The following is a 15,615-nucleotide window of genomic DNA, read 5'->3' on the forward strand; positions in this document are numbered from 1 at the left end:
TAGTACAGAGAACCCAAAATGGCTTAAACAAATTAAGGGTTTTCCCTTTCTCACGGAACGATGAATTTGGCAAGCTGTGAATTTCTGGGCTGATATGACAGCTTCAAAATGTCACTGGGGACCCAGGCACCTTCTGTCTTTCCACTACAGATCTGAGGAAGGAAGACAGAGATGGATTAGCAAGAGGCAAAGGGTTCATGCTAGCTGAGTCAACCCTTATATCAAGGAGCTTTCCTCAAAGCTCCTTCCAATAATTGCTTACACCTTATTGACCAGAACTTAGACCACCCTTAAATTCAAGGGACACTGAAAGAGTGTTTTGGTTTTGGTTTCTTGTTTTTACATCTGGACATTTTGTTTCCTCTAACCATCTTGGGGTTCTCTTATAAAAGGGAAGAATGGATATTGGAGAGATAAACCCCCATCTTTGCGGTAGGAGTCCATGTAACCAGTTGCAATTCCCCAACTCCTGTCCTCTGGTTTCCACCACTCTATGGAAAATCACTAAGCTACCAATGACTGCCTACCTCCTGTATACAATAGACAACTTTCTGTCCGTTTCTTATTGACTTCCCCTATATCTCATTGACTGTCCCTATTTTATTTACTATATTTGTACACATTCCCTGTATTGAATTGAATTGAAAAGTCCTTATCAAAGCCTTCAGCTTTCCAAGGTCAATAGTTTTATGCTACGGCTAGTCAGGAAGGAACGAAGAGCAAAGAGAAAATGATGGAGAGACTAATGTCACACTCTGCCTAGATTCCCTCAAATCCGGAGATAGGAACATTTACTTCTCGCAACATTTGTTTGTCTATTTTGTGTGTGTGCAGATGTGCCCGCCCTCACCGCCAGACACTGGTGTGTTTGCACACCCAATGCTTTTACTTCTGAGGACTCCTCTCAACTTACTGGAAGCTGCTTTGCCTGCACGAACAGGGAATTAGAAGTGATAGAAGAATATGCCTCCTCCTACAGGTGCAGAAGAACAAATGCCCCAGCTCCCTTGCCTCAGAAAGTGACCACTCTGGCGTGTGACATAACCCAGAGCTCCCTGGTGGATCGGGTTAAAGCTCCATTCTGTGAGACTTTGCCTGGGATCACACCTCTGCTTGGCTTCCTTCCCTTCTCTGTCCTGTGTCCCCGCTCTCTTACTTGTCCTCCCCGAGAGCACATCTTTAATAAATCACTTGCACACTTCTGGGGAATCAATGTTAAGGCAATTGGGCAATGCATATTGTTGGTCAGGAGGAACCGAACAAAACCAAGCAAGTCTTTCCAGATGTGTTCCTGCATTAGGACAGCTTTTGAGGTTTTTATGTTACCCTTTTAAAACTTAAAATGTTGTTTCTGGGAGGTAACTTTTTGCTACAGTTCATTAACGCTAAAAATTCCAATTGCAATCATTGGCTTAAATGCATATTTTTTCTGACATGTATCCATAAACCATAGAGAGAGCTGTGTAAATAATTGTAATGCAAAAATTGTGCTCTGTACTAGCATTGTTAAGCAGTGTGAAGATGATAAGCATGCTTACCATCTCATGAGAATTGTTCATTCAAGTTATAGAATTTTTATAAGCAGTTTCTGTGAATTGTCTTTGGAGATACAGGAAGATGTGGACGTGTTATCTTCGTACAACCTCGTCCTTTCTTTTCTGGAGAAGATAAAGCAAATGGGGCTACGGGGCTGAATTCTCAAATATCTCTTCTGCCTCCCATGTGGCTAAGCCAGTCATCAATATAATTTCTCCTCACTCCAAAGTCACCCATTTGGCCTGCTCTATGATAAGGGAAGTGGACCTTAAGAATATTTCTATGTTGGCCAGGATGATGTTAAGCCTGGACAGTAGAGGGCACCGAAGCAATGCTGGAGAAGGAAGAGGTTCTGGAGTGTCCCTCTAGTTGGCCTAGTTGTGTTCCTGAAGGGTCGGTGGCTTTTGGTGGCAGTGTCCCCATAGCCCGCAACAAGAGTCACCCACTCCTGTGGAGTTCAGCAGTACTCCTAAGGACAGTGAATGAGTTCCCCAGGCACCCAGTTCACTTTCCGGTAAATCCCTGATGGCAGCCACTTCCCAATGAGGAAACAGTATCCCACCACAATTTTAGGGATCATCTCAGGAACTTTCTAGCAAAACCATTGAATGTCCCAGTTGGCTCTTTAGGAAGTCAATGGCACCCACTCCTCTCCCCCTTGGAAGCTTCCTGAGGAGCTCCCTTCGCATTCCAGCAGGTGGCTCTCTACCTGCCAGCCTCAGTGGGATCCCACTGACTTTGGACACCGCAGGACAGCCAACTTCTCCACCATCCAGTGGGTTCCAACCATAGACTTGCCAACAAGGCCTGAATCCCAGCCTTGAAAAGGATACTCCCCTCCCAAGTTTCCTTCCTTGGGTACCTTCCCTCAGCCCCAGAGTATCCTTAGGAGTGTTTTTTTCTCTCCTCTTAGCCAATTTCCTTTTACTCCGTTTCCCTATGAATAACTTTTCCTAGTAGACTTTTCCTACTAGACTTCTCTTGCTCTGTTTTCTGATAGGACCCTGACTAAGAGTAGCCAAGGAATACAAAATCCCTAAATCTTGAAAGTTGAAAGTGCTCTACATTTGTGAGTTCTTTGAAGAGGGTTTTTTTTTTAAAGATATCTAAGTAGATCATGCCCTTTAAATCTCTTTTTCTAAAGTTGTTCTTGCGCTCTTTGAAAGGTTTGTAATTTGAGGCAAAAGAAGTTGCCAGTGCTGAGACTGACAGCTCGGATGTTTTCTATTAACCATGTGGCTCTATGGCTAATATAAAAAACCCAAGCTGTTACTCCGGGAGTACCTATCTAGTGCCGGGCTGCTTACAAAGAAATACCATGTTTCATTCTCAGAAAAGCTCTGAAAGGTCAGTATCATCATTCCTATCTTGGAGATAGGGGAACTGAAGCCCAGAGATGTCAAATAATTTGCCTAGGGTCACACAGCTGGTATGCGTTGCGCTTGAGATTTAACCTCCTACATATGGATCCAAAGCCTTTCCCATATGTTCCATGGCATCTCATGTAAGCACAAAATAGAACTTTCCAGATAGTTATTCTTTAGTTTTCATCCTTTCCCCGGCATTAGTTGAGTCCATGCTATGTTTCAGGTTCTATACCTCATGCTAGCAAATAAAAATGTTAAAGACCCAGAGCACTTGCCCTTAAGCGCTTTCATTTTGAAAGCACTTTTCTCAGGGGGTGCCTGGGTGGCTCAGTCGGAGAGCGGCTCACCTTTGATTTCAGCTCAGGTCATGATCTCAGGGTCTTGAGATCCAGCCCCACATCATCCTCTACACTCAGCTTGGAGTCGCTTGAGATGCTCGCTCTCCTTCTCCCTCTGCCCCTCCCCCCACTCGCGCACACACTCTCTCTCTCTCTAAAAATAACTAAATAAAATATTTTTAAAAATAAAAAATGTTTAAAAAAGCACTTTTCGCATCCATATGGGCTGAATGGTCATCCTTTAACTCTTTTAAGGGATCTTAAATTCCCAACGGAGCCACTGGCAGGAGGGGCGCTTTCCCAAAGTTGCTGTGGGCCACTTCCTGTCGCACGCTTTATACCACTCTGCATTCGATTTGCCTACTTTTTCCACTGCCTTTCAGGTGCCTCTGCCTTAGAACTCAGCCTCAGCCTACTCTCTTGAAGGCTGATGCCTTTGGGGACTGCTTATCCTTCCTCTGACCTTCGCCTCTTCCCCTTCTCCATCTGAGCTTCTGGGACCAGTCTCGAGACGGTCTCTGATATTCCACATTTTATGACCCATCACCAGCACTTCTGAACCAGTCAGGGGTATGAGCTTTTTCTGGGTGGGGAATGCCTGTGTCACCAGGGCTCAGGTTTGGGGGCAGCTCTGATTTACCTGGGCACAAGGAGGCCAGCACCTTTGCAGAGACAGCTCTCTGGTCTCCTCCTATGGCCTCAAACAGGACACGTTGTATGTCTTTCCCAAATGCTCTTCCTTTCCTGTCTCGAGTCTTCTTCTGCTCCCCATAAAGTCACCCTTGGCTCCAGCTACTTGGATAGATTCCACTCACCTACCATCTTCAATTTTAGCATTAATTTTTCCCCACACCCTCTCTCTGTCAAGCTCAAGGACATAGGCTTTCACTGTGCTCCCCTGGGGCGCTGGACTGTAATGGCTGATTCCTCGCATCTCCTCGCTGGAATTGAGAGCAACTGGAGTGCAGAGACCGTGTTATATTTGTACGCATCCCAGGGTCCGGTGCTGTGTTGCATGACAGGCACTTAATAAATATTTCAGGATGGGAGCAGGTGGAAGGAGAGGGAAGAAGAGAGGAAAGAAGACAAGAAGGGAGGGAAGCAGGAAGGAGGAAAATAGGAAAGAAAGGGAAAGGAAGGAAATACAGCCTGTCTCTCTTTTGGCCACTTGCATGGCATTTTATCAGCAGAATTAAATTAAGTTTATCATCTGACATTTAGCATGCCTCCCAAAACACGTTTCTAGGTGCTCCTGGCTGAGCCACTGTTCCAGCTGGTGACCTCACTCAAAGACAGAAGGAAGAACTCCACCACCTTCACCACCGCCACAATAGAACTGACATCAAACCATAGCCAACATTCAGTGAGCTCCCGTTATATACGAGGCCCCACACTCAGCATCTCCTGTGTATCATCTCATAAATCACTACAACTATCCAATGAGTAGACACTGGCCCTGCTTCCATATAAGGACACTGAAGCTCGGCGACACGAAGGGACTTGCCAAGGTCACGCTGCCCATAAATAGCAGGGCTGGGATACTAAATCAGGCCTTTGGACACCCAAGCCAAGCTCCGAACTGTCATACTATGCTGTGACTCTGAAGAAATGCTGTACCTTTTCGTGCCCGGAAGGCACACAAGACAGTAGCATAAATCCTAAAGAGAGACTCCTGTCCACTTTGATCAATAAAAGGTATTTAAAAATCCACAAAACCAAAAGTGAGTCAATGTGTAATGACGTCTCCTTTTAGAAGTAAAGTAAAAGTCACCCCCAGGATGAAATCGCCCTGGTTCTTGGGTAGGGGGGTGGGAGGCTGAACAGGAAAGGAAGAAGTGAACAGCATCATTTGCACAATTTCCCACTAAATTGAAGTACAAAATAATAAAACGGCCATTGCACTCGATTGGGAGACATCAAATACACAGTCATAAGGAAAATACTGCAACAGGGAAGTTCTTGGGCAGAATTCCCCAAAAGCCTGGAGGGATTTTGTCCCAGGTCATAATGCATTCCTCTAGGAAACAAGTCCCCATACTCTAAGAGGGGCAAAGAACACCATTCCATGGAGAAGGTACTTTCAAAAGGACGGCAACTGAATTTTGAACAGCAATGAAATAAGCTTCACAAGCACTGATTTCAAAATGAAATGGTTTGTATGATGTTCACTTTGACTCCTGGTGCATCAAAATATAAAACGCTGCTTTGCATGCATTTCAACAGCCCATTTCTCTGTAATACTGCACTGCTTTGACAAGCATGTTATGTTAGAAGGAAATAACACACAAAGGGAGGTGCGCTGCCTGGGGACCTATCATACGGAAGTCCCTGTGACTGCCTTCAAATTATTCAAAGATCAATGCAAAAGGACGTGTCTTGCATCTCTCCTCTAACTCTTGTCTGGGTTCTCCTGGAGAGGCCAGGACAAGAATTTTCAGCTCTGAGTCCTCAGCCTCAGAAACTCTCTACCTTGGGTCTGCACATATTAAACTTCAGAATGGCCCATTCTCAAGTGCTTCGTTCTCAGAGTGATTGGTCATGTGTTGGCTGACAGGTCATTCATTTATGGAGATGCAGACAGAAGGCAGTAGGATACCAGAAGGATTTACTTCTAGCCTTCCATTCTCAGATAGGACTACCTATAAACCCTTCACTGTGTGTCATTTGCCAGAATGGCCACAATCTTTTGTCCCTCTCTACATGCATGCCCTGGGCCTTGCGGCTTTGTAGCAGCTCCCGTCGAGAGGTAAAGTTGATTTCACCTCTCTTTGAGTTTTGTGTCTGACTTTGACAACGAAAATGTGGTAGAAGCAACACTGTGCTGGCTCTGAGCCCGGGCCTCAAGAACCCTGTCCTCTTCCATGCACTTTTTTGGCATCTGACTCCACCATGGGAATAAGACCAAGCTGACCCACTGGAGGATGAAAGACCATGTGGGCCAGAGCTAAGGAAGCCCAGTTGTAGAAATTAAAGCCTGAAAGATATGAGAAAGCCCAGCCAACACCAGCAAACCTATCCACCTGGCCGGCAGCTAATGCAGCTGCACAAAGGAACCCTGCCAAGACCAGCACTACCCAGCTAAGCCTCAGCAAAGTGTTGACCTATAGAATCAGTAAGTTAAAGACATGATTGCTGTTTGAAATCTCTAAGTTGGGTGGGGTGTTTCTTTCAGGAGCCATAGGTAACCGATATACCATCTCAGAATTAATTCTGTTATTAGTGGGAAGGTCTGATAACTACCTCTCCCCCAACACTGAGAGCTGGGAGAGTCTGAATTATCATGGGCTCAAATTCTGTGGCTCTGGAACTAAAATTGGAGCCTCCACAGGATGGGGCTTGGAATGCTCTGGAAACAAGACTACATCCAGATGTAGAACATAAGTCGTAAGCATGGTATCCTAACACCAGATAGCACTGACTATTCCAGAGAGTGGGTAGGGATCATGAGTGGGAAACAGTTGTCAAGTGGAAGACAAGGAAAGGCAGGCCCTTCAGTAGCTGTCTCCTGGGCTGGTTGTGTGCTCCATGAGAAGAGACGATGCTTGGCCTTCTCACCAGGATCAAGCCCACAGGAGGAGCTCAAGAAATGCTTGTAGAGTGAATACGTAGCCTGAGAACTCATAGTTGTGACTTGCTTCTCTGCATCTGTTGCTGAGTAGACAGGAAGCCTGGAGCTTTCTTCCTAGAGGAAATATGCCCAAATGGTCATAGAATCCATTACTTTTTTAAAAATTAAGAAATATGTATCTGGCACTTTCTGTGGGTTAGTACTAAATTGTCTTAACAGGCATATGAGGTAGGCATGAACCTTATCCCTGCTTTCCCCATGAAGAACTGAGGCAGGGAGCATTATAGAATTTGCCCAAGGACGTGAAGCTGGGAAGTGGCAAAGCCAGCAGTCTGGCTCTCCAGCTTATGTGCTAACATCTCCTTCTGCTGCCTCTCTTGAAATCATCACAATTAACATAGAGGCCTTGGAGAGTCCTTAGGTCATCCCCTTCTTTCTATACATGAAATTTTGGGGGCCCAAGAAACGTGCACGACTTCCTCAAAATCACGCAATTAATGGCAGTCTCCTGACGCACAGTTTGGTATTTTCTCCTCTATACCACACTGGTGATGCGAAAAGCTATTTCATGGGCATCTTCATTTCCAAAGAGGTTCGGGATGTTGAGACCGATGAACTCTGACTTTCGAAACCATGAAGGAGTGTCAACTAATGAGAAGAACTGTAGGGAGGAGAAAGGAACAATGAATGGGACAGATAATAGACCTTCCAGTCCATAAGAGAGTCAACATATGTCACAATAGAAAGTGGGCTCCACTCATAGACTGAAATCTACCAGGGTTGCCCAAACCCTCAAGGACTCGAAGGTTTTCTTTAGCATGTATGTGGAAGGGTCTGGAGTATTAGTACAGAACTTCTAAAATGTTAGTATGTCTATGAATCACTGGGGGATCTTATGAAAATACAGATTGTGGTTCAGCAGTTCTGGGTAGGGATGGAGATGTTGATGCTAAGACACTCCTAGGTAATGCCAACACGCTCCTCTATGGACCACACTTTGAGTAGCAAGGATCTAGAGCACTTAGCTGGGTTCTTCAAACAAGATAAAAAATCCCGATACACACAATTCCACTCAAAGACCTGAGACAACCTGAATGTAAAGCCCTAAAGTGTGGTCAGAGGTCATTCAGAGATCTAGGTGCATGAGATATACAAATATAAATGTAAATTCGAATATAAAATATAGTGCAGGTTTTCAGAAGGGAGAAAATATCCTGAAAGATTCTAATATGATATAAAGCAAGACAATCAGGCAGGATGTGTCTGGTGATAGGATACAGGAGAAAGTACCTAACACCATCTATGGAATATTCTTGCTGAAGATGGTGCTCGACTCAGGGCAGACCTCTAAATCAAACTAGCCATGTAGAGGAAATATGGGGGATCAGAGGAACACGTTAAACACCAATGGGGTGCAAAAAGTCCAAAATGTGAGACATTCTACAGGACAAGTGACCTGAGTTCTTCAACAAAATTTACACAAAGGGAAAATAAGAGGGGAGACCTAGAAATCTCTTAAGAGACTTATGAGACTTATTGGCCAGATGAAACTTGAAGGCATTGTTAGGATCCTGATTCAAACAGACAGTAAAAAAAAGAGAAAAGTTTATGGGGCAGCTAGAAAATTGTTACTGACTGGAGATTTGATGATATTAAGGACTTCCTCAATTTAAAATGGTAGCATGGTTATGTTTTTTTAAAGCAAACAGCCCTGTTTGGGGGTATAGGTACAGAAATATTTGCAATGAGATGATCTGATATTCAAACCAATCCAGCGATGGCTGGGGAAGGAGAGGATGGGGCACAGAAAAAAGAGCTTGGCCACAGGAATAAGTCTTGAGGCTGCTGATCAGAATTAGGGGGGTTATTATATGAGCTTCTTTGCTTTTCTGTATGTTTAAACATTTCCAAATTCAAGGTTGTGAGTAAATGTATAAACAAAGAGAGAAAGAGAGAGAGAGAGAGGAGAGAAGGAAGGAGTTAGAGAGAGCAAAAAGAAAAAGAGAAAGTGAAAGAAAGAGAGAAAGAGGAAGGAAGGAAGGAGGGAAGGAGGGGAGGAAGAAAGGAAGGAAAGGGAAGGGAAGGAAGAAGGAAGGAAGGAAGGAATAAGGAAGAAAAGAGGAAGGGAGGGAAGGAAGGAAAGAAGGAAGGAAGGAGGGAAGGAAGGAAGGTAGGAAGGAAGAGAAGGAGGGACAGGGACAGAGGGAGGGAGGAAGGGAGGGAGGGAGGAAGAAGAGAGAAATGTTCAGAGAGGGCAGTATCTCCTTCAAGTTTTCTTCAAAATGAGTAGGAACTGATGATTCCAATTGCAATACCAGGTAAGATTCTAGGACATATTATTGAAATGGCGAAACTTAAATTAAAAAAAGAAGAAAAAGACAAAGAAAAAGAAAGCTGAGATCACCAGGCTCCACTCAGGGTGGGTTGTTCAAGACTCTTCCTTTTTATTATGACTTCTTGACAGGCCTGTCACAGGGATCCTGTAGATGTAAGGCCCACAGATTCAGCAGAACATTTGTCAAAGTCTCTCGTGATCTTTAGAAAAAGGGGGAAATTGTGGCTCAGGTGATAGCACGGCCAGATGGATTTATGTCCGGTTGAACGGGCATCTCCCGAGGGCTGGATGAGGAGTCCACGTCAGGCTGCGGGCCGCTCTTTAGCAGGAGGCTGAAGGACTCGTGTTCAGCATGCTGTTGTTTTTCATCGATGACACACGAAGATATACGAGATGTGTCGGCCATGTTGAAGAAGACATAAAGTCCAAAGGACTATCTTTGAATACTCTTGATGACAGAATTATGATCTAAAGATACCTCAACGTGCTACAGCAAAGCCCGTGTTAGCAAGCTGAAATTTAACAGTGTTGATTATTCGTCAACCGGAAGAGGAGGGAAAAAGTGCGGCTGATGAAAAAGTGTGTAAGGAAAAGACATGTCCTGGGACGAAGGACATTCACGCACTTGAACATACAGATGGCTGGGACCCTTGCCTCTGGGTTCCACCGTCATCCTCTCCTGGTTGGAGAAGCACAGCCTTAAAGATTTTCCCTTACTGTAAACTCCATATGAATCAATAACATAAGTGGCTGCCAAAGCTAATTCGATCTGCTAATTTGATTTTAGGGTACATTAAAACAATTACTTTTCCAGAAGAGAAGAGGGAATGCGAACAATAACCACAGCTACCATGTAGTAAGCATTTACTGCGGGAAGGCATCAGGCCAGGTAGTTTACATACATTAGCTCATTTAATCACCACATTATCCTTTCTTTGTGAATGCTGATAACCTCATTTCCTCCACGGGGAAACTAGGGTCCAGAGTGGTTCGGGGGCTAGGCTGAAGTCACACAGCTGGTGATATCAGAGCTGGGATGCCAGTGGAATCCCCACTATGCTGGTGCAGCTGAGGAGCAAAAAGGCTCGCTCTCCAACTATCTGGGCTGGTCCAACTAAGTGCTAAGCGTAGGGTTTAGTACAGCAAAAATTTCGCCTCTGTCCAAAAATGTAGCCAATGTCATTGATAGGGACAGTGAGAGGACCGCATCCAGCACATCTCATGAGGCCGAATTAAGAAGAGGCAACTTAGGGCACTTGGCTGGCTCAGTCAGTAGAGCATGCAACTCTTGATCTCAGGGTCATGAGTTCGAAACCTATGCTGGAGGTAGAGTTCATTTGAAAAAGAAAAAAAAAAAAAGAAAAAGAAAGAAAAAAAAAAAACAGGCAATTTAGCCTGTCACAGTAGGTGTTTAATTTAATAAATGTTTGCTGAAAGACTGACTTTAGCCTGAAAAAAGAGTTTCAAGGTAGCTGCTGCGGTGGTTATCTCTTGCTGCGTAAGAAATCTACTCTACGGCACGCTTGAAACAGTAATAGTCATTCACTACTGTTCTACATCATGGTCCTGGGAGCTGACTGGGCTTCTCTGAGTGATCCCGACTCAGGCTTTCCTCAAGTGGTTGCCGTCAGAAGGTGGTGGAAGCTGGAATCATCTCAAAAGCTTCTCTGCTCACATGTCCGGTGCCTGAATTGGGAAGACACCCCAGCTATTGAGTCAAGTGGCTCCTCAAGCATCTTTCTCTCTTTCCAGGTGCTTTCTCCACGCGGTCTCTCCAGCAGGGTGGCTTCTGGGCAGTTGGACTACTTTTAGATGGTGGTCCAGGGCTTCAAAGGCAAAGACCCCAGTGGGAGCTAGAGTCTTGTGATAGCTGTATTGTTTTATCTTACTCAGCCAGCAAGTCACAGTGGGACTTCCCCCTCATTCATATTGTCAAGTCAGTCACAGAAACCCACCCAGTGTTAAGGGGAGGGTACATAGACTCTATCTCTTAAGGGGGAGGGGAAAGATTCTTAGGAGAGCTTATGGAACCCCAAATGTTGTTGCGGCCATTATTACAAAATACAATCTGCCCCATCCACCTAAGAATATTTGGGGTGGGGATGAGGGGCTAGAATTTTCCTACGTGGACAGAGAGGGTATGAACTAGGTCAGGTTATGAAACAAAATAAAATGGAGACCGATTTTGGTCCAGTGAAGGAAGATACTATGAAAGTGTTGGATTGCTTAAGGAGGAATAAATTTTCTACCACTGAAGTATTAAGCATGGACTGTCAGAGCGTTTTTAGGGGGTTGATACAGGAAGACATCTGATCCCTCTGACTGTATCCAGAAATCTGCTAAGGGTGCCAGTTAGGGGCCAGTGGCTGGAGCAGGAAGTCTTCAGGAGAACCAGAAAGGCCAGAGGACTGGACAAAGCTAAAACTTGAAAGTAGAAAATAAATTTAAAGAGCATGAGGCCCAGGCTGCCAGGAGGGGAGTTAGTAGGTTTACTGAATCCAGCAGAACCTGGAAAGGGACATTCACACTGGGAGCTGTGAACAAGAACCGGAGACCAGAGAGGAGCAAAGAAATAGAAGAGGTGTTGATCTGGCTGCAAGGATTTGAAGGAGGCGGGGGTGAAGGGTGGTAGAAGTGGCAGAGCAGCAAGAACACCAGGAGCAATTAAAGTGTGTTTCCCACACAAGCGAGGGGCTGGGCACTGGTGGGGGGGGCGGCGGGAGGAGCTGCTGGAAAGAGGTCAGCCTGGCCTGCAACGGGAGGGAGACAGGAAGACTTCGGCATCTCGTGGAGGACTGGGAATAGGACGGACAGTGAGGTGCCTTCCGAAACTAAAACTATTCGATGCTCATGGTACCGGAGTGACAAAGTAAAGGGTCCCCAGTCTCCAGGCATTTATAAACCCGACGTGCTGTCCAGGCTCCCCTGAGTGCCATAGGAATCTTGACGGAGTAAGTGTTTCCTGTCCTCTGATAACTTGTAATGAACAGGTCCCTGCATGCCCGTTCAGGCTGGAGCAGAGCCCTTGCAGGGAGTCCGTGGTCTTACATACACATCAGCTCACTACACAGTTCGGAGAAGGTTCATTTTACAGTCAAAATCCACGTCTGATGAACAGCCCAGCACACTGTGTCTCCTGCAGTCCCGGTGAAGGTCTTTTCTCAAGCTAGGGTTGGTACACAAAAGAGAAATGACAACTTTATTACATCTCTCTCTCTCTCTTATCTATCTGCTTATCTATCCATGTATGCAGGCTTCTGGGAAAGTTAGATACCTTTAGATAAAATAACATAGAGATAAGCTGTTGAGATAAAATTGATGAAGAGCCAATGCAGATCTAAATCAATAAAGGACACCTCCTTCTGGACCACCAAAAAGACAAGGGCACTGGATGGCTTTTGTCACAGGCCAATGAGTCAAGTCAAGCAATTGGCCTCGTGGGGTGGAGAGAAAATGCATGGAACAGATGGAACTATGATGCTCTTCCAGAGTCCCAGAATGACACACAACTGGGCTCATAAGCCAGCAGCTGCATACTGTACTCAAAGAAACAGGCCACACTCAATCCTCAGGCCTGGGACACCCACCATAAGCAATTAAGCTCTGGTCCTTCCCCACTGTTTACGGAGTGGGCCGCTGTGCAGGACCTCTCAGTTACAGGGCACATCAATCTAAAAGCAGATCTATGAATTTAAATCCATATTTAGATACAGTTCAGCAGATGGGGGAGCACGATTCATGGCTTTAGCTTGAAACCTCTCTGGAGCCACAGAGCTGCTAGACCGTGGAACCCATCCTCCTTTACTCTTGGATGCTCACCCTCCCGGTGAGAAGATGGTGCTGTTATGCTGTGGGTGGAGAAACTGGATGAAGTCCCAACTTGAAACGGTGGCCCAAAGGATCAAAGAAGAGATGTAGTTGTGGCCAAAATTCCCATCCTCGCTTTGAATTATAGAACTTTGTAGTCGAAAGTGGCCTTGGAAATTATCTAAACCAATTTCTCATGTTAGAGTTGGGAAAACAGATGCCATTAAGGAAAATGTACATATCCCTTGGCCATTTCTTTCAATGAGAGACCATTGCTCCAATGTACCCAGTGAGAAATGACGGGAAAAATAGAATTTGGGCTGGCAGGATTTTAGTCTCTAAACCCTGCCATCTCAAATGAGTGCTATATTTCTTTGCCACCCTTATAGCATGACCCGGTAGGAAGAAAGAAACACTGGCTCAGAAATCATGTGATCTGGTCCCAGTTGCATCTTAACTGGCTCTAGAACCTTCTTTCAGGTCCCTTTCTGCTTTTCTTTCTTTATCCCAGAACCTAGCAGAGTGCAGAGCACATGGTTGATGCTAAAGGTATACTTGATGAATGAATAAATGCACTTAAGCTCTAAAATTCCATGCTTCTCTGCATAGTAATAAAAAAAATAAAAAGGGAAGTTGCTTCATCTATCAGAAAAATGGATATATTCAAATTCCTGGATTTGTGTGAAGATAAATGCACAGTAATTTTGCTTAAAATGCTATCAAAAAAGCAATTAACTTCAGGGCACACTGATGCCCAGAGATGTTCCTTCGTATCATTCATTTTAGGAAGATGAGCACTTCATTTTATTCACTGGAGAGTCAAGACCCCTGGGGACAGCTTTAAAAATTGATCTCCCTTTAAGCTTCTTAGACTCTTGCTTCTCAGAGTGGGGTCCCTGGACCATCGGCATCAACATCAATATTACCTGAGAGCTTGTTAAAATTGCAGACGTGCAGACCCAACCTGAGTTTGAATCTGCATTTTAACCAGGGCCCCAGGTGATTTGTGTGTCTACTGAAGTTCGAGAAATGCTGCCATAGATCAGTCCAGCCGGCTGAGATCTTCAGCAAGAAGGAAGCGTCCTCCCACTCGGCAGGTTAGAGTTCCCTCTACCTCTCTCGAAGAACTGGCCAGGTGCGTCCCCTACCGAACCTCTCAAGGACAAATACCCAGTACAACACACTTCAAGAAGCCTTCAGAATATTCCCGTAAATTATGAGATTGAACCATATGAAATCACTGCTGCTGGCTGTTTTCAAGCTACAAACATTGCCATTTCATTTCTCTCGGCGTAATAGAGTGTCTACCCTTTAGGGGGAGCTTGTAATGCACCAGGCTTTGTGGTAAGTACTTTGGCAATGTTTATTCTAGCCCACAGAATATTCTGTGAGATGGATGTTAAGTCCATTTTATAATCAAAGAAATTAAGATCTAGAAAGGTTATGGTTCCAAGATTACATAGCCAGTGATGAAAAAGCTCCAGATTCACACCCAGCCCTAACCCCAAGGCCCGGTGTTTGTCAAGATGTGGACCTCAGACCATCACATGGGCGGTGTGTTAAAAAGTCTATTTCTAGGTACCATACCAGACAGTGAATTGGAATCTCTGCTGCTAGGACTTAGGAACCTGTATTTTAGTAGAATTAGACATGCCTTATTTGAGAACAAATTGAACCCTACTCTTTTCAGACACCGCTTCCTTTCCAAGTAGGTGATGGAAGGCCAAATGGCATAAAAATCTAACTCACACCAGGGCAGAGTGACTCTATATCCAATTTCCCTAGAATAGCCCCGGTTTATGAACACCGTCATGGTAGGATTACTAAGAGCTCCTCCTTTGATTCTCAGAAGTGTTCTGGTTTGGATGATAAATTATGTGATCACCCTGTGTTAGGAAGACTGGACTTGGTTTCCCTGGGAGAGCATCAGAGGCTCCATCCCCCATAGGGCGGCTCTCCTGAGCTTCTCAGGGAACTGAGCAAGCCTGGCTCTACCCCTGGAATGCCCAGTGCCCTGAGCCCCACTCTCTCCCTTCTCCACTCTGGACTCCCTGCGCGGGCAACCCCAGGCCAGTAGGCGCATGCAGGATTCCGGACGCACCCAAGGGATTTACACAGGCCTGCCCAAGCTGGCATTCCCCGAAAAGTCTTGTGAGAAAACTTTGAGCAGTTGTGATCTGTGCTCTACTGAGATCCTTGACTCTTGTCCATTCCTCATCCTCTGGGCCTGAGTCCCCTTCTCCCTGACTATGTTGTTTGTGTCCCCGCTAGGCCACTAACGCTGGCGAGGTCTGACTCCTCTCTGGATCCTAGCAGGTGACAGAACCAGGCCCTGGGTGCAATTCTAACAGATCCCTGCTGAGGATCTCAATGAACAAATTAATGTAGTTACCAGATTATTGCTCCTAGAGGAGGTTTTGACAAATGGGGAAGAAAGAACAAGAACATGAGTGGGCAGAGAATTAATGACATCAAGGCCGTGAGGGAGCTCAGGAAAGAGAAAGCCTAGTAGATGTCTGCAGAGTCAGAACCAAAAATTAACTTATCTTAAAGAATGCATTAGCTTCATCTTCACGTAATATGCTCAACATATTCGCCTTCAACCTCTAGACACCTCTTCAAAGAAAGTGCTCTTAAATTTAAAGTAATATGTCTAATTATAAA

This window comes from Ursus arctos, unplaced genomic scaffold (assembly GCF_023065955.2).
Source record: "Ursus arctos isolate Adak ecotype North America unplaced genomic scaffold, UrsArc2.0 scaffold_20, whole genome shotgun sequence".
NCBI lineage: Eukaryota > Metazoa > Chordata > Mammalia > Carnivora > Ursidae > Ursus > Ursus arctos.